Raw genomic sequence first — 20,112 nt, forward strand, 5'->3', positions numbered from 1 at the left:
AGCAGCTCCAGATGATCTCCACCCCAGGGTGCTGAGGGAATTGGCAGAGGTCATTGCGGGACTCCTAGCATGGGTTTACAAGCATTCGTGGTGCTCTGGCCAGGTGCCAGAGGACTGGAAAAGGGACAACGTGGTCCCCATTTTCAAGAAAAGGGAGGAAGGAGTACCCAGGAAACTATACACCCATTAGTCTTACCTCAGTCCTAGGGAAGCTCTTTGAGAAAATTATCCAGGAGCACATCTGCAAGGGACCAGCAAGGGACATTATGCCTAGGGGCAACCAACATGGGTTCATTAGGTGCAGGTCCTGTCAGACCAGCCTGGCTGCCTTTTACAACCAGGTCACAAAATCTTTAGAAGCAGGTGTCACGGTGGATGTAGTCTTTGTGGACTTTAGGAAGGCCTTCAACACTGACTCTCACCTCATTCTCGTTAAAAAATTAGGTGTCTGTGGTATCGATGCCTACATAGTCAGATGGGTCACAAATTGGCTGGAGGGCTGCACCCAGAGAGTGGTGGTGGACTGGTCATTTTCTACCTGCAGGGATGTGGGCAGTGGGGTCCCCCAAAGCTAGGTCCTTGGGCCTGCACTGTTCAACATCTTCATCAACGACTTGGACGAGGGGGTGAAAAGCACCTTGTTCAAATTCATAGATGACACTAAGATGTGGGGAGAGGTGGGCATGATAGAAGGGAGGGACAGGTTACAACTAGATCTGGACAGGTTACAGGGTTGGGTGGAATTGAATAGGATGCGATTCAATATTGGCAAGTGTAGGATAATGTTCCTAGGGAGAAAGAACCAGCAACATACCTATTGGCTGGGGAACTCCCTTCTCATCAGCACAGAGGCAGAAAAGGATCTTGGAGACATTATCGATTCCAAGATGAACATGGGCCACCAATGTGAGGATGCGATCAATAAGGCTAACTGCACCTTGTCATGCATCCACAGATGCATCACGAGCAGGTCCAAGGAGGTGATCCTCCTCCTCTATGCAACATTGGTCAGGCTGCAGTTGGAGTACTGCATCTAGTTCTGGGCACCACACTTCAGGAGGGAGGTGGACAGTATTGAGAGGGTCCAAAGGAGGGCCACTCGCAGGGTCAGGGGGCATCAGGGCAGGCCCTATGAAGAGAGGCTACAGGACCTGAACCTGTTCAGCTTCCACAATAGAAGGCTGAGAGGGGATCTGGTGGGAGTCTATAGACTTACCAGGGGGAACCAGCAGAGAATGGGAAAGTCCATGTTCCCCTAAGCACTAAAAGGAGTAACTAGGAATAATTGTCATAAGTTGATTGAGAGTAGGTTCAGGCTAGACATCAGGAAGCACTATGTCACAGTCAGGGTGGCTAGGATCTGGAACCAACTTCTAAGGGAAGTGGTGCTCACTCCTACCCTGGGGGTCTTCAGAAGGAGGCTAGATAATCACCTAGCTGGGATTATTTGACCCCAGCATTCTCTCCTGCCCATGGCAGAAGATTTGATGATCTGCTCAGGTCCCTTCTGACCCTACCAACTATGAAACTATGTTCTGCCCATGAAATTGGGAGACATGAATTAGGTAGTTACCCACCTATGAGATGGAAAAAAGAACCCTGCCCACCCATTTATTTTCTGTACATTTCTACCTGCAAGACCTTGTATGAAGCCACACATTTTACTGTCACCAACAATATGGAAGTGAAGTATGCAGGTGCCTATGTAAGGAATAGAGCTTATGCATCTTTAATTTAGTTACTCAACAAGGTGCATCTCTAGCTTTCTGCCTACCAATATGTAAGACCTGGGTATATTTTGAAAGACTTTAATGCATTGAAGATTTTAATATCTTTACTATTTAAGCTGTAATATTCTATACACTGTATCAAACTCAAATATCAGGCAGAATGAACATGGTGTTTTATGGCAAGTCAGCAAGATGACTATTTTTCTGGTGTTCACCTCTAATTTTAAGTACATAATTTTAACCATTAATCCAAATAATATTTTCACCAAGAACTTTAGTATATGTTGACATTCAAAATATAACATTTCAAATTTCTAAAGCTTTTTTTTCTGTTCATGTATTTTATGGCCACAGAAAGGGTCTTTGTGCTGGTAATGACTTAGTTGATGTACCAAATTATAGTTCAATAAAATTATATTTTTTATTAAACTAGTGTATGCACTTCAAATTCAATTATCTTACAATATTTCCAGGCATTGGGATAATATCTAATGAAAAGAAAAGGTACAATATGCTGTGTATTGGCATATGCTCTCCATTTTTGTATATATTCATATAGGTATAGCAGGTAGCTTTACATTTAGAAGTGCTGATTGAGTGCATTATCTATTACAGTATTTGCTACAATTGACATTTGTCAACATTTAGCGCACACTGCACGTGTCTACATGTGCAGTTATGCCAGCTTAAATTTACTGTGCAGCATAGCAGGAATAGGCTGGTGTCTACACATGGAGGCATTAAAGTGCATTAACGCTGTGAGTGGACTGACTTGGGCTTACCTACATGATGCAGGTGTCAAATTTATGCTCAAATCAGCATAAGTCACCATTTTTACTGGGGAGTACTGATGTGCATGTGTAGACCCATGCCCATACTGCGCAGTAGTTTTAGTTACTACGAAGTAAATGTGTACTTGTAGATGCACCCCCTGATATCTAAGGTTACCCTTTTATTCACTACTTAAAGAAGAAAATATCAGTGATAACTATGTGAGATGAATAGGCAAGTGTTGTATTGTGAAAGATTTCTATTTCACACGGATACAAATGCTGATAAAATGCACAGTATGAGCACATGTTCTCTACTCTAGGTTTATGACTTCCAGGTAGGACCCACAGACTGAAGATTATAACAGAAAAATATTTATTTGGTATAATAATAATTTCATAATTTTGTTACAATCCTTGTCATGAGACAAAAACATAATTTTGCAGTTTTCAGTTCCTGTTTTCAAACTTTTTCATGGAAAAAATGTAGCCAGGATATTGAGGATAATAAGGATGTAACATATCCAATTTTGACCGTTTCCCAAGGTTGTGATTTGATATGCTGGTCATTACATTTTTTTCTTGATTACACTAACCTGTAAAAACAGAATGAAATAAGATACCATCAAGATACAGAACTGCAAGAATGATTAAAGTAATACAACACAAGCTGTCTCTACATATTTTCAGCTACACATTAATATTTTGATTCTTTATCATTAGTTCATCCAACTCTAACAAAATGCTAAAGTGGTATATATTTAACAGGAACATGTTCAATTGTCATATTTCTAGTTTTCAGAACTTATATTTACTTAAAAATTTAGCAAATGTAATTTGAAAGCTAAATGTTTCCAAGGTCTTTAGAAAAGTTTCAGCACTGGAAGAATAAAACCTCTATACTATAATTGCCAAATTCTTCTGTAACTAAGTTTGTAATGTATAAAGGTTGAGAGCCAGATTCTGCCAATCTCACTCAAGTACACAGATTAATAGATTCTTAAATTATCTAGTCTGACTTCTTACATAGTCTGGACTAAGAAACTTCAATCAATAATTTCTGCATTAGCATGCAATTTCTGTATAATTTGCATCATATCTGTTGAAATACCCTCAGTCTTGACAGAAAGCCTGCAAGTTATGGAGACTGCAGCCCATTTGGTTAATAACTTTAATTGTGCCTTATTTTTCATTTGAATTTGTCTAACATAAGCTTCCATCCATTGGTTCCATATTGGAGAGCTGGCTACTATTAGAAACCCTTCTGCTTGCAGGTACAAGTCACCTTTCAACTTCTATTGGCTAAACTAAATAAATTGAGCTTTCTTAGCCTTTAACAAGGGCCATGTGCAGATGTTATACTTAGATCAGCCTAACTAGGGTTAGGTCAATCTAAATGCCAAACTGTCCATACATTTAGGGAGTTTAGATCAGGCAAAAAAAACCCAAAACAGTCTAGCCTGATCTAACTTAGTTTATCTAAGGAAGTGCATCATGTAAACTGGGCTAACCTATAGCTCATCTAACTGAACGTGTATACGTGTTTGGACACAAACCTGAGGCTGGGAAAGTCTGGCCACTTGCCCCACCCCAGGGCTGCACTTTTCCTACCCACCTCCCACCACTCTGACTGGGCTATTTATAACCCTTGGACACCTGTAATTCTGGATGGACAAGTCTCCCTTTCCTGCAGACCCACCATTCCCACTCCCTTTGGACATGTCAGTCCCATACCCATCTTGCCAAACTCCCCTGGACCCATCAATTCTCTCCTGCAGAACAGCTAGCCCCCAACAATTCTGTCCACTCTTCCCCCAAACCCAATTTACTTATATTGCATTCTTGACACATCTCCCAGCACTGGAAAACATGGTTACAAGTGGGAACACAATCTACAATTATGTGGCTTAAAATAAGCTGTGTGATTGTAGCTCAGGGCCCACAAATGTGTACACATGCTCTAGAAGACTTGTTTTTCAGACTTCTAAGAGTCATTGTTGCTCTTTTATACACCAATTCTGATTTTTTTTAATGTCCATTCTGAAGTCAGGACACCAGAACTAGATAAGATTTTCTAGTAATGGTTTCACTAATGTTCTATATGCAATATCACTTACTATTTCTACTTGATATTCACCTTCATACACATTCAAGGAGTATATTTTCCCCCACAGCTGCACACTGGGAGCTTGTTTTGCTGCCATGACTACTAATCGGGTTGCATTCTATTCTTTTCTAGATGCCTAGATGACCAGATTTGGTGATCTATGTTCCAAAAATGACACTGACAGTTTGGCATTCTGCTTTTAGGTGTGTATGAAGCCATTTCCATGAATAATGCTATGTGTACAGGAAGCCTTCCTGAATGTTCATTCAATAATAAAATACCCTGTTCAGTAACATCCTCTTATGAGCACAGTTTTAAGAATGATTCTTAAAAGTTTGTAGTGGCTATTGCTCCAACTTGTAGAGCTTCAAGTTTAAAACTGTTTTTAAAAGTTACTTTCACCTTGTGCCACTGCTACTTGTCCCCGGGGAACACCCATGCCACGCACACTCTGGCATGCGGCAAGTTACCTTGGGTAGGTAGGGAAGGCTGGAGCCAGCAACTGTGCTGGTCCCAGCAACCTTACTTGGGATCCTGCCAGCCTCCCAGGGCTCCAGCTGTGGCAGGAAGCCTGGCTGTCAGTTGTAGCATTGCTCTAGCCAACCAGGCTCTGTTTTTGGGTGGTGTGCACTGCTACCATGTGCGCTGTCCTGCTTTATTTGGCATGGGTTTTTTTTGACCCCAAGATCTCCCAGGGCTAAAACTGCACCCCTCCCCCCCAGTAAGGTAGCAGTGCAGGGAACACCTGCATGGGTCATGTGTGGTGCTGCAGACGTGTCTGCAGCACCACATACTGTACATCTCAGTCAGTACTGTACATCTCAGTCCATCTCATCTGGATGCAGCCTAAGTGTTTTCAAAGCACAGGGTAAAAATCTTTTTTTATTAACTCTTATCAACCCAAACGGTACAAGTGGAAATTTCATATTGTATATAACAATTTACAATGAAGAGTCTGCACAGTAAAAGAGACACTTGATTTCTTTTACAAAGTTTGTATTACACAAAGGATGAATGCATAAATGCTAATCCAGGTAAAGGATTAGCACCATTTGGAAAATCAATAGATGCAAGTACATGCATAAGATATTTCCTCAAATGCACGCTTCTCTGCCTGTGAACATGTATCTGTCATTGGTATTCATTAAAGTTGGATGAACAAGAAAGGAAATAAAGGCCTCCTAAGGACTAGATTTAGCCCTTAGGTGGTCTTATTGGTGGACTACAGCAGAATGCTAGATCTTGGATAGAAACAAATCAGTCAAGGTAGAAATTAAAATGAAACCAAAGGCAGAATTCTATTTAACCTAGTGAATGAGCAAACTGCAGCCTGCAACTGTCTTACCTGACTACTGTGTAAAAGTGATTCAACTAATCCCTCTGGGTATGTAAGAAGAAAAGGCACTCTCTCTAGAGATGCACAGATGTCTCTCTATTCCTACACAAGGGGCAAGTATGCAGTGGTTAATTGAATCACTCCTACATTTCAGGTGGCTAATTCAAGAGCTGATAATTAGCCACTCCTTGGTCATCCACTAGGTGATTTCTGACCCAAATATCTGCAATGTTCTTGGCTCCAGGTGGCGGGGACCTGTTCAGTGGAGGCTGAAAAAGAAGCATGTTCAGGGCAACTAGTGGATGAGGATAATAATACAGGACCTAAGAAGTTTAATCATAATAAAATATATTTTACAAATACAAATACATACATGTAAATAAAATAATAAATGGCACTTCTGTAGGTAATTTTAATCTAAGGTTCTAAACACTCTACAAATATAAACAAAAGTAACCACAGTCTTACCTCATTTTTTCTCTTGAATGATAAGGAAAACTTCTTAATGTATCCAGGAATGGTTACATATATTTTTATTTTATGAAAAAAAGTTTGTTTTTTGATCCATTGGAATCTTCCTTATGCATTTCCTAAAAGGACAGTAAGTAGGAAAGATTGTAATTCTGCAGTCATATGCATCTTCACTGCTACTTTTGTGTCTATCTAGATGACTAACCTGAGCCTGCTTAAAGTTCACAAACATTTTGTTCTGAACCACTCTAAACCAGCCAGTCATATAAGAGAGCCATATGGTTCTTCCTCTAATCAGAACGAGGTAGCATATCTTCAAAATCCTATGTGGGGAGTTACACGCACACATTCTATAAACAACCATCATTTTGCCATGCTCATTTTGACTAATTTTAAACCCACTCAAACTTAAGCTCTTTTTGGCTTTGCATTCTACTTATGAGGCACTATGAAAAAGGAGCAGAGAAGAAAAACAAATACCAACAGATGGATTAAGGAAAGGAGAGGAAAAGCATAATAGTACCTACTTAGCTTTTAGATGTTGTATGTCTAAAACTTCTTTTACCTAGAAAATACATAACTCCTGAATTTAACTGGAAAGAAAAAGGCTGGTGAATTTTCACTATTTTTGTTAACTCTAATACATTTTGAAAAGATCCTGTGCACTCAGCAAGGATTTGTCATTTTTCTAAAAGTATAATAGCAAAGACTCTCTCCTTGATACATTTAAAATGCACATTGACAAAACACTGGAGAGTATGTTCTGTGAGGGACTATCTAATATTACACTACTACACTTAAGATGCCTAAACAAGTCTTTTCCATATCTTTTTTTTTTTGTTATTTGATGATAAATGTCAGGCTGGTTTCTTCAGAACTGATTTTCTAAATATCACTTATTGTTTCTCTCCAAAGAAATTACTATTCTCTAGTCACTATAGTCTAGTAGATAGTTTTATTCTATGCAAATTTCCTTTGGTTTTCCTAAGCAATGAAGCAATACATTGCCAGTGCCATAAATTTAAAAAAGTTGAGCCTTTCAGTACCTGCAGGTTATCATTTAATGTAGCTACACTGTCAAAGTGATATGTATGTATGTATAACTAGTTAGGTTATACAATGATGGCTAAATAGGCTTGGATGACTTTAAATTACCGGGTAGATTAATGTATCCAATCAGATTCTTTATTCTGTATATTGCCTTCACCTCATAAATGCAGCTGTATTTAATATTCACAGTTTGCAGCAAATAAAAATGAAAGCTGATAATCCTTAAAAGACTTCCTAAATGTATTTTAGGAATGTACACAAATGCACAGACCCTGGGAAACAAGCAGGAAGAATTGGAAGTCCTTGCATAGTCATGGCACTATGAGGCGACTGGAATAACAGAGACTTGGTGGGAGCTCGCATGACTGGAGCATTGTCATGGATGGGTACAAACTGTTCAGGAAGGATAGGCAGGTGAGAAGAGGAGTTGTACTTTATGTAAAAGAGCCATATGATTATTCAAAGCTCCAGTATGCTGGAGATAGGCCTGTTGAGAGTGTCTGGGTTAGGGACAGAGGGGAGAGCAAGAAGGGCGATGTCATGGTGGGGGTCTGTTATAGACCACCAGACAAGGAGGAAGTGATGAATGAGGCTTTCTTCAAACAGTTAGCCGAAGTTTCCCAATCACAGGCCCTGGTTCTCAAGGGGGACTTCAATCGCCCTGACATTTGCTGGGAGGGCAATATACCAGTGTGCAGGCAATCCAGGAACTTTTTGGGGAGTGGAGGGGGAAAGGAGTCCAGGAGAGCAGACTGTACTTCAAAGAAGCCTTACTGAGAATGCAGGAACAAACCACCCTGATGTGCAGGAAGACTAGCAAGTATGGTGGTGGACCAGCGTGGCTTAGCAGGAAATCTTCAGTAAACTAAGTCACAAAAAAGGAAGCTTATAAGAAGTGGAAACTTGGACAAATAACCAGGGAGGAGTATAAGAGTACTGCTTAGGCATGTAGGGATGAAGTCAGGAAGGCCAAAGTGCAACTGGAGTTGCAACTAGCAAGGGATGTGAAGGGGAACAAGAAGGTTTCTATAAGTATGTCGGTAGCAAGAGGAGGATCAGGGAAAGTGTGGGTCCGTTACTAAATGGGGGAGGCAACCTTGTGACAGAGGATGCATAAAAGGCTGAAGTCCTTAATGACTTTTTCACTTCAGTCTTCACAAAGTCAGCTCCCAGACTACTGCATTGGGCAGCACAGTTTGGGGAGGAGATAAGAAGCCCTCATTAGTGAAAGAACAGGCTAGGGACTATTTAGAAAAGCTGGACATGTACAAGTCCATGGGGCTGGATGGGATGCACCCAAGGGTGCTGAGGGAGTTGGCTGATGTGATTGCAGAATCACTAGCCATCATCTTTGAAAACTCATTGTGATGAGGAGAGGTCCCAGATGATTAGGAAAGGGCAAACACAGTGCCCATATTTAAGAAAGTGAAAAAGCAGGTTTCAAGGAACTACAGACTAGTCAGCCTTACTTCAGTCCCTGGAAAAATCATGGAGCACATCCTCAAGGAATCCACTATGAAACATTTGGAGGAGAAAAACATGGTTAGAAACAGTCAGCAGGGGTTCACAAGGGCAAGTCAAGCTTGACCAATATGCCTTCTACGATGAGGTGACTGACTCTGTGGATGCGGGGAGACTGGTGCATGTGTTGTACCTTGATTTTAGCAAGGCTTTTGATATGGTCTCCCACGACATTCTCACAGGCAAGCTAAGAAAGTGTGGGCTAGATGAATGGATTGTAATGTAGATGATGACTGGGGCTGGCTGGGGCATGAGGATGCTATAGTGTAGGGGATTCCTGCCAGCTCCACACCGAACCACCTTTGTGTCCAAGCCAGTTCCTCCACAGCACGTTGAGCTGGGTGGAACAGCTCTGGGCTGGCATACTGACCACCCAGGCCTCTGCCAGCCAGGGATGCTGTGCCCCAGCTCAACATGCTGTGGTCCCCAGCACATGTGTAAATGCTGCAACCAGGAGCAATGAACTCCAGTGCAAACTGTGCTGGAGTTTATTGTCACATGCTAATTGTGTGTGTAAATGCACCCTGTTTCTAGACAGTTAGCTCTTGTTAGTCTAGAGTCAGGCAGAAAGCAAAGCAGGTTGGCACCTTAGAGACTACCTAGTTCAGAGAGGCTTAACCTTTACAGGTGACAGCCTACTTCATCAGACGCTATGAATGGACTGATGGAAAGCAGGGTTCTGTACGTAGAGTAAATGCAGGAAGTAGGTATAACTAGGGACCCACCTAAGTCACAGGGTTTCTCATGGCCCATTCACGGCACACAAAGCCAATTTCACAGGAATTTCATGGCAGACATGTCCCTCACCAATGATTGGTGGAGTGACCCCAGCAGCCCTGCCTCTTGCCACTGATTGGCAGAGGGTGCCTTCATTCAGTCTACATTACTACTCCCTTTTTTTGATTTCGCAGGAAAGTGTGGACAATGCTGTTTTTCCTGGTTTCCATGAAATCTGTGAAATTGTGATTTAGGTAGGTCCCTAGGTATAACCTGGCCTCTCCAAAGTGACCTTAGCAAGGACTTTTGCAACACCCTTGGTTTTCATTAAAGAATGGTGAGTCCTGCCACCTTCCACTTAAATTGGGCATTGGCAAATGGCACGAGCATATGCAGGTGGAGTTATTCAATATGGGGACTTTGTTGTGGATTGCCTGAATCTGGCCCCGAGAATATCAATGAAAAAAATATTAAAGGCCCTGCTTTCAGTTGCATAGGTATTCCCATAGAATTTAACTGGACGTGTGAATACTCTTTACCTCTGCAAGACATAACTTAAATATTCAGAAGAATAAGACTTTTTCATGCATGTGTATTCTGTTTTCCATTTCCTAGAACCCACCCAACCAGATGTGCACGCTTGCACACATGCGCACGCACACACACACACACACACACACACACACACACTGCTATCTGCTTTTACATTACCTTTAGAGAGATATCTCTGTATAACAACTTCAGATTTTTTTCCAGTTCAGTGGGAATAGAGTAACTTAACATGAACTGTCAGGAAACACATGAAATATTTGGAAGTAAAATAATAAAACTGAGGATAAAATGCACTACTACACTATAGCACTGTACGAAGCCAATTCTAGCCTCAAGGTTGAAGTCATAATAAAATAGACTGTTATTATTTCCTGAGACCTTTTAGGTATGAGTAAGGGTGCAAAAAAATTAGATTTACCCAGAACATACTATTGTATGGATTATTTCAGAGTATGAACATCAAAAATCATAACCATTGGAAATATCTCTTTTCACTCTTGAAGGCACTGAATTCATGCCCAACAGCTGAAATTTACACAGTTCATTATTTAATGACAGCAGTAACCATTTTGCTTTATTCGCAGGTTAAAATGTCATCACATAAAAGTGCTCTATCAGTATATTTTGAAAGGGAAATAGGTTATTGTTGCTGCTATGGGTCAGAGTATTTTTCATGCTGCCTAGGATTTTGGATTGCTTGGAAGAGGACAGAAATGAAAGAGAAAATTATATTTGCACAGGCTAAAATAATGATTTTTATCCTTTGAAAATAACATGACAGAGATATGCTGCACTGGATAGCAGTGTGAGTTACTTTTAAAAATGTTCCTTTTTTTCTACATGACATGGAATCTTAAGGTTCCTGGACTCCATGTTTCTGTACTGACACACAGTGAAAATGAGAGTGTGTGAAAAAAATGTGAACAGTCCATGCATCGATGTTCATGTTCATACCGACTTGTTTTGTTTTAAATTTTTTTTTATTTACAATTTGCTCTAAAGGATTAATTTGATTCTTTTAACCAAACCTGCTTGGCTGATATCTGTGTAACTGAATCTGGTTAGGAATTTTCTGAAAGAAGAGGTTTTTGTTGGAAAGCGAAGATTTGTGGAAACCAACACGTTTCACGGAAATATATAAGTTACAGTGAACTCTTGATAAAACACTGGTACATTTCCTACAGAAAACTGTCTGATTTCCTGCCTGTAGAGCTAATGGGGACAGTAGCAAGGTAGGACAGTAAGTTCAGGGCTGTGAAAAAAAATTAAAACTTTAGGCCTGGATTCAGCTAAATACATTAAGTGGTCACATTGACTTTAATAAAACTACTCACATACCTAGTCTTATTTGTTTTCTTAAGTGGATTAGGTTTCCTACGTTTGAACATTTAAGGCAAATCTTGCAATAATTCTTAATGTTTACCAACTTGTGATTCAGTCTGATCTCAGCTGCATCTTAACTGCACGATATTCAGTAGTAGCCAAAACTAACAAAGTCAATGACAGGCTCCCCACTGATTTCAATGTCCTCTGGATTAGTCTTTAGGATGCTGAACCTGCAAATTACCAGACATAAGACTTACTATTGTGATTACCCATATTACTTTGCAGTACAGGCTAAAGAACAGGAGCCAGGCAGATACTGCTGAAACAGAGAAAATACAGGGCTGAAGGTCAACAGCAAAGTACTTACTTTTCTGGGAGTTTTTTGTTAATCCAAACATTTGTGTTTCTGATTTCCTTTAAACTGAGATCAGGATTATGGCTCAACTGGCTCTGATTTGTTTACATTTTTTAAATGGTACATTCAGTACATATGAAAGTCTGGAAATAATTTCTCCTGCTCTCTATAAATTTTTGGGAATGGTGTGCTAATTTCACTGAATGAACCAAAAATCAGGAAGGTTATGTTGATATAGAGACTATTTTAGAGGACACTGCTGAAACTTCTCATTTGATATTGTGTATTAAATTATAATCTACATTTGTTCCATACAGATTTTAGAGACCAATCTTATAAAACTTACCAGTGTAAGAGGTTCCCTAGAATCAGCTAGCAATTCTGACATGATTGAGGCTCTGCCTAATTTTTTAAAACTCTTTAATCATGAATATATATGAACTTTCTGTTCAAAACCCAGAACTTGCTTCCTGGGCAAATGCACTAATCATTCAGTAACTGAGGCTAAAACATGGGAGGACCCTCTTCCCAGTTTTCCTAGACTTTATACTCAAGATATTCATGTGATTGTGAATGCTAGTCTATGTGTGCTTGCTCACATGTCTACAGTGCAGAGGCAGGGCTCAAAATGCCCATTTAGGTGCACAAAAGGAAACAGAATTATACCCAAAGTGTCTGTTACTAGCCACTGTCAGAGACAGGTTGCTGGAAGAAATGACTACTGTCTTGATCTAACATAAAATTTTCTATGCTCTTAGTGTTTCACATCCAATCTGGAGGTCTAGCTCTCAGTGCCATAGTCTCACCTCAGAGTATTGCCTGCTGTCCAGAAGCATCTCTCTATTAATCTAGGAAATTACTTAATTCCACCAAAACTTGCATCACTCCCCTGCCCTTAACTACCTTGATAAGCCTTGCAATCAGGACACAATGCTGTACTTCACTAAGGAGATGGTTAACCCTAGCAACTCTCCCTCTGAATGGTCTCATTGTGATAGGTCTGTGAACCTCATTATGATTTTAATATTCAGACAGGCTCTATACTTTGCATTTACATAGGTTACTATGGTTGATCAATTTGTTATTTGTATTAGTTATTGGAAGAAAGATTTGTACACTTTCAGTATCCATCAGAACTTAGGTTTTTTTCAACATCTACTAAGCAACACTGTCCAGCACTTAATCCTTACAGACATAACTTTAGATTTGTATCCCATGCCTCCAGAGCTTGGTTGTCCTGGCACTTAATCCTTACAGACATAACTTTAGATTTGTATCCCATGCCTCCACAGCTTGGTTGTGTGCTAATTACTAGAAATTGGTTCATCTGACAGTCTTCCTTTAGTCCCAAAAGTGCCTTTGACATTTAAGTTGGGGAAATTCTTATTGTATGTAAAATCTTTAATAGGTATTTAAGTTTTGCTGTTCCAGCAGCGATGCCTACTCTTTATTTCTCAGTTCTTAATTCTTCAGTCAGGTCCTCACACTAACAGTCTCAAAAAACAGATTGTTACTATTTCACTGTCATGATCTAGTCTCATCTAGCATAAGGACTGGCTCCCAGTTTTAGAGTAGTTCTTCCTATATGATTCTTATCTGGGTATACTGGTAGATCTGAACCACAGTTCATAGCTGTGTCAAAGGTTCACCTGGCATTCTTAGTGTTATTATAATTGTGGGCATTCTTCCACGTGTTCCGGGGGTGGTGGTGGGGGTGCTTTAATTAGAGTGGCTCTGAGAGCTGCTCTAATTAGAGCACCTACAGCATCTCATGTATCAGTGTCCCCATGCTTCAAAATTGTGGCGGGGGCACTTTAACTACAGCTCATCAAACTAACTTTAGTTAAAGTGCCCCCACCACCATTTTGAAGTATAGAGACACTGATACATGAGATGTGGAGGCTAATTAGCACATTCCAGCAAACTTGATTAATCTTACTGCTGCAGCCACCATTTGGAGGTTCATGTAAGGGTTGCTTCTACAGTGACTGGAAGGTCACAACCTTTCAGCCTCCAAATACTCAGCTGAAAATATGCGCTTTCATATTTCTTCTTCCCACCTAACAGAGGCACTGCAGCTGCAGTTGGAGTTTCTTCTCTTACCGTTCCTTTACTAATCACTTCTGAGTTGGACCACAGGATAATCTGCAGAACAGATCTCCTAGAAAAACGTGTGTGGTAAGAAAAACCTGACAATAGATTTCCTAACTGAGGATGAGAAGGCAGTGGCAGGGGTACAGAAAGCACATTTAGGTGGGAGAAAGGAAAGTTGAGCAGGAAATGGAGAATTTTTAAGCTGTGGTGGGGTAGAGTGACAGTAGTAATTTTCATTGGGAATCCATTTACATAATGTTAAACACAATGAAACATCATTTACACTGCCAACTTCATTAGTCAATTCTCACATTCTTGCCATTTTCCCAAAGCAGTAATATAGTTTTCACACTCATCATTTCACGAAACTTTGGCAACTTAGATTTTTGATCATGGCCAATAGAACTCAAGGATTTTCAGTGACAATCAGTACTTCACAGAGCTCATGTATCTAGGAGGGCCTGAGAACTAGAAATGGAGTCCTCTTCTTAATTATCTGAGTTCAGATAGACTTATTTGGATTTATTTATTTCCATTTCTTCTGGCATACAATGTTTTCATAAAGGTAGTTGAAAATAGAGATTTTTCATTCCAAATCCAATATTCAACTCTCAGTGGTGAAGAGTCTGCTGAAGAAGATTGGAAAAAAGAGATGGAGAGTTATCCCCAAAAGACAGTGTAAAAAAAGAAATCAAAAGGTTGAAGAAAAATGCTGTATGACCAAAGGCATCACCAAAATGGACTGGAAAGTAGAAAGAAAGAATTCATAGATGAGGGGCAGCAATCATCAAATGCAATAGTGATGAAGGTATGTGCCTCTTCATCCACTGACTGAGAAAGAAAGGCTACTTGCTGGATATAGAAAGTAACTACTCCATCAGCCCTGGCAAAGTGGCTCTATAAATTGCTGCTTTCTATCAGTCAAGAAGGAACTTACTACTCCTATATGCATCCTCTAACCTACTCTGCCTCAGACATTATGCTTTCAGGCACATCTTCACACTACTTCTCAAGCTCTTATTTAACCATTCTGGTAACTACCCAAACACACCTTTCTCCTGATCCATTTTAAAAAGGTAAAGCCATTGCATTCTGCAGCTTGAACTACTGAAATACTTAGTTGTATTCTCTTGACAATACTGGCTATTTTTTAAGCTGCTTAGGTTTCCAATGGCTGATGGAATCCAAACTATCTAAAAGACCAGCCAAACAGCTCTAGAAAGTCAAAGAGAAAAATAAAACTACACGCAGGGAAATCCTAAGGAAAGGACAGCTCACTTTATATCACTCATTCATATTACTAGCTCCTGCCCTCTGTCTCTATCTGAGGTTCTAGGGCCTCTGGGAATGGACACAGGTGAAAGTACATGTGATTCAGTAAGGAAATCAGTGGCTCTTTAGGCTTCCAAAGAGTGCATGAAAGGGAAAGCTTGGATTTCCTTGGCATTATAATAACTATTTTTGAGGTGCCCTTTGCCTAGTGAGTTTGAGGGCCTTCTGACTGAAGGATTATAACAAGTTGCCTCAACAAATGGAATTCTTTTATTACTAAACTCCTAATAAAAAAGGTTTATATGAGGAGGGAGTGGAGAGCAGTCTTCATAACAGTCTTCATAATCTCTTCTCCCCTTTCGCTTCATAATGTTTCTGAGCTATCCGACAGTGATAATTTCCTGATCTTGCATGGATAACAGCAGGGAAAAACTCATGCCTGATATTTTTGCATGAGGTCAGTGTATAACACGATCTTCATCTGGTCAGCAAATGTATAATATATCTGTTCTGTATTGTCTATTTCAGTCCAGGGGACCACAAGGATATATATTACACATGAATGCTCAGTGCAACATAAAATAATACTAAATAATAGTGCATAATAAGGGACCTAAAAATCAAACTCAGTGGGTCTCTTGATCCTATTCTTAATTGGAAGTTGGGTTGGGTGAGACATTACTAGCCAAAATCAAATTATACCTCCCTCTCTTGGTTGCATTGCTTTATGTTCCTGACAGCATGCCATGGCTATCATAGCAAAACAGAGAATGATTCTATTTTGAATTACCTGTGTAAGAGGAAAGGACATAATTTCTGGAAGCCTAATGTGGACCTCACCATGGAGACGTATTTATGTGGATGTTTGGGCTAGGTTGCATCCCTATGACACAACTCATAGTAAAGGACATCTCATGGAGAGAACTGATCTAGGAGGCATGAATTTGTTGGCTCATAATAGTAGACAATTACTAGCTTTCACCCTCCTGCTCTCGTTCGCTTGTACTGGTCATCTTGCCCACATTCTCTGTGGAGGGAGTAAAAGGTGTTTGAGCACCCATTAACTCCTGCATGCTCTTGTACAAGGTCTGGATAACTTGGGTAGAAACAAAACTGGGTTCTCTTTGTTACTCCTTTCCATAGATAGGTAGCAAAAAGTTCCTGGACACAGAACATATTTGCACCAACATAATTTACAACCATTTTGTACACTGATGTAAATTACACTAGGACCTGGAACAGGCAGACAAGCACCTATTCTAGGGTAGCTATTAATAGAAAGCACCATTAATATTTTGCCACAAGATGGCAGGGAGCAGGTGCTAGCCTGTTTGTCTAATAAAGTGCTGGCTGACTTCTGAGCAGCTGGAGGACCCTTGAGGCCTCTCCTTTACCCTACGGGCAACATAGACACAGGGCTTGGACAGATATTCAGTTTCTCCAGGGAGAGACCTTGCTCTCTCAGGAGAAACCACGAGTATACAGAAGTTCATGAAAGTGGCCACTCTAGGAGAAAAATAATTCAGGAACAACCTGAATGAAGTGGCTCCCCAGAGAATCTCTTTCAGAAGATAGAACTTCTGTACAGGCAGCGTGTGCTTTGTTGCTTCTCTCTCCCAATCCCACAGGGGGAGGGAAAGTGTCTGTCAGTTGCAGCCAAGAAGGGAGCACAGCATACCTCCTGAGTGCTTTGAGCTGCAAAAGCACAGTGCTGAAGCACTTAGGGGGCATGTTCTGTTCCTGGCTTGTTCGTTGCCTGAATCACACTGTAGCACTTGGGTGAAGGGAAGCATATAAGCATTTGCCCTGCACCGCCTTAGCTGGGCCCAATACAGCAGAGGGGAGGAGAAAGGCTGGAGGACTCTCCTGTGCATGGCACAGACCCTGCCCCCATCTTCCTAGATCCTGATGATGCATGTCTGCATTCACTTAAAAAAAACCCTTGCAAAATTTTCTGGGCTGTATGGTCTAGGGAGCCCTGGCAGCCCAGTGTCCCCACTGAAGGCTCTTTGCTTCTCAGTCTGAACTTCTGTACAGGTCAGTTTTTATCTCAGGAAAAAAAAAACCCGGGACAGTTATCCTGGATTATTTGAATGTGTGTACACAGCCGCTGTGACACCCCCTTCTGCGTCCTGCCCCATGACACCCCCACCTTTTGTTTGGGCCATGGGTTCCGTAGGCCTCTGTGGGCTGCACTAAACCACCCCCAAGGTAGTGGGGTCAGGAAGTAGAAACTAGAGGAGGGAAGATCCTGGTATTAAGCAGTAGCAACATTCATAGCTAAGCTGGAGCCCATGGTCCAGATGCTATATGGTGTTATATGTTACATAGGTCATTCACTTGTACTGTACATAGTTTTCTTTCTGCTCTGCCCAAACGTGACTCAAACCAAAGAAGCTTACATGCGCGTAGATCAATTGTAGGGTTTTCACACTTGTGCTCACAAGAGTATGCTTAGGAATGATACTGCATTGGCCCAATACTCTTCTGATAAAAGCTGGATGAAAGTTTTTCATTTCAACAGGTGAACAGCTATCCTGCATAATGCAAACTTATGACACTTAGCCCGGTGTGACTCCTACTAGGGCAGAATTACTGTGACTTTTCCTGGGCTAGGATTATACCAAGCTGTTGAAGTTACAATGGTAGATGGCTGTATATTATATTGCCATTCCCTTTGTACTCTGGTGAAAACACTGCTTACACTGCTGTAAACACATCAAGTATCCAAGCCTAAGTTATAATTTATTCCTCTAGGTACTAGGGAAAATAGGTCATCAATAGAAGTGTCAACTCAGTCGCAGTTGCACATAAAAATTCTGCTATCAGAATTCTTGTTTTACCATCCTGGAGAGGTATAATCAAGAGTACAACTGCAATTGAGGATGAGATATGAAGACAAAATTGCAAACATCAGTACTGATCATGAGACAGAAACCCAAAAGGACATAGCTTGACTTCAAGATTTCAGGTTAAGGTTGTAGGCCCAAACCATCTTTACACCTTTAAATAGATTAAATCTGAACTGGAGTAATTTAAAAACAATGAAATTCAATTTTTACTGAGTTACTTCTTATCTAGAACTGTAGTTTAAGGCAAAACTCACTGCTATTTTATAAAGCAATGGGTGAAAGGAAAATCACCCTTGATCTTGCTCAGCAGCACTGCATATTAGGAAGCCCTGAAATACGGAAGCACATGGTTATTTAGCCTAATTATCATGCTAGTAGGTTCTTTTGGTTTGCTTTGTTGTTTTGAACATCCAATGACCTGTGAAGTTTGGATAAATGCCACTGCTTTGTTCATTTACTGGAAGGCTTTAGAAACATCTGTGTTTGCTTCTGCAGGAGTGATAACTGCCTGGAGATAGAAAATCTGATGATTATTTCAAACACAGAGGATAAACAATAATGCCTCTAAAGTGTCTGGCATACCCTAGCAAAAGATGCAAAGTTACCAGCTGTATCACATTCACTATGAAACTAGAGCAAACTCTAGAAACTAAATTTCACAGGAATAAGAAACTACACAGGGAGCAGCTGAGAAAATGGGATAGTAATTTCCTGTATGAATAGGATTAAGCCCACTCTATGAAGCATAAAGCCTTGCTAAATGGCACATGAATGTTTTTATAAAGTTTTCTTACCCCTCTCTTCTGTATATATTTAGGAATATTCACCTCTTAGGAAAGCATGCGGCTATATTTGTATCTAGCCAGTTCATCAAAAAGTCAGATAATTATAAAGGTACAGACATCTTGTAAAGTATGTATGTCATTAACATTAACAATTAGGTAAGAAATAATATGACTATGGACAGAAGTTACACATAAACCAGCTTAAGTGATCTGAAACTGACTTAAACCTTACAGAAGTTCAGTGCACATATACCACTTTCAAAATGGCCAAAACTGGTGTAAAATGAACCTGGTTGGATATAGTATCAGACTCCACTAATCTAGGTCATACCATTTTATGGAACTTCTGTCCCAGATCCCTTCCCAATTTAAGTTAACTCACAGTCCCTCAGCATCCCAGGATGCTTTGCAGCCCTGTGCTATGTTGTCTGCTTCAGCAGAGCAGGCTGGCCCCTCCCCCAGCTATCACAGATAATTATTGCTGATAACTAAGGAACTAAAGCCTCTGCTCCCTACCAGCACCTGTCAGCCAGGCAGGATGGGGGAGGGCAAGGGAATGAGCCACCTAGCCTTCCAAATCCCTGGGGAAGGGGCAGGGCTGAACCTTGCTGGGCTGGTGGGGGCTTTTACTTCTCCATGTTGGGAAGACTCTGACTTGGGAGGCTGGTGCCAGGCCAGGCTGGTGCATTCCCTTCCTCACCCCCCCTTACCTCTCAAAGATGGAGGGGGCTGAGCCCATGTCAGCCTGGTAAATCAGAGGAGTGAAAAGCTCTTGATGGGGGCTTCTCTGCGACCCTGGCTGGGCACGCAAGTGTCTGCCTGGGCCATTGTGTTCACCCCCTCACCCTATAACTCTCACAGGCAAGGACTGGGGAAGGGGTGGGGCTGGTCTGTGGCAGAGTGAAAGGCCCCTAATGAGGGCTTTCCTTCCCCCACACCAGGTAGACTCCAGCTAGGCAGTGTCCACTTCTGGGCCAGGCCGATACATTCCCCCTCTACTCCTCCTCATCTCCTAGATTTTTTTCATAGACATTAGGGCTGGAAGAGACCTCAAAGATCATCAACTCCTGCCCCAGGGGCAGGAAGTCAACTAGGGTCAAAGGATCCTGGAAAGATAAGCATCCAAACGTTTCTTGAGGTGGGGGGCTGAGGAAGGGGTGGGGCACTGGGCTGC

General features: G+C 41.0%; 1 protein-coding gene and 1 long non-coding RNA gene across 3 annotated transcripts in view; one reads left to right on the forward strand and one right to left on the reverse strand.

The window, feature by feature from the left end:
* LOC109285528 (uncharacterized) overlaps nt 1-20,112 on the forward strand; it is a 30,020-nt gene that overhangs the window by 6,142 nt on the left and 3,766 nt on the right. The window contains exon 2 of the long non-coding RNA XR_002093281.2: nt 4,740-4,810. This is a non-coding gene — a long non-coding RNA (uncharacterized LOC109285528). The remainder of the gene's footprint in view (nt 1-4,739; nt 4,811-20,112) is intronic.
* KHDRBS2 (KH RNA binding domain containing, signal transduction associated 2) overlaps nt 2,860-20,112 on the reverse strand; it is a 789,727-nt gene continuing 772,474 nt past the window's right edge. The window contains exons 13-14 of one of the 2 annotated variants that reach the window (XR_002093266.2): nt 6,412-6,533; nt 2,860-3,096 (exon numbers count right to left, since the gene is read on the reverse strand). The gene's annotated coding sequence lies outside the window, so the exon portion shown is untranslated. Of the gene's footprint in view, nt 3,097-6,411; nt 11,811-20,112 lie in introns of both variants that reach the window. The other variant, XR_009463400.1, reaches the window with a different exon arrangement.

Source organism: Alligator mississippiensis, chromosome 1, assembly GCF_030867095.1.
Source record: "Alligator mississippiensis isolate rAllMis1 chromosome 1, rAllMis1, whole genome shotgun sequence".
NCBI classification, from domain to species: Eukaryota; Metazoa; Chordata; order Crocodylia; family Alligatoridae; genus Alligator; species Alligator mississippiensis.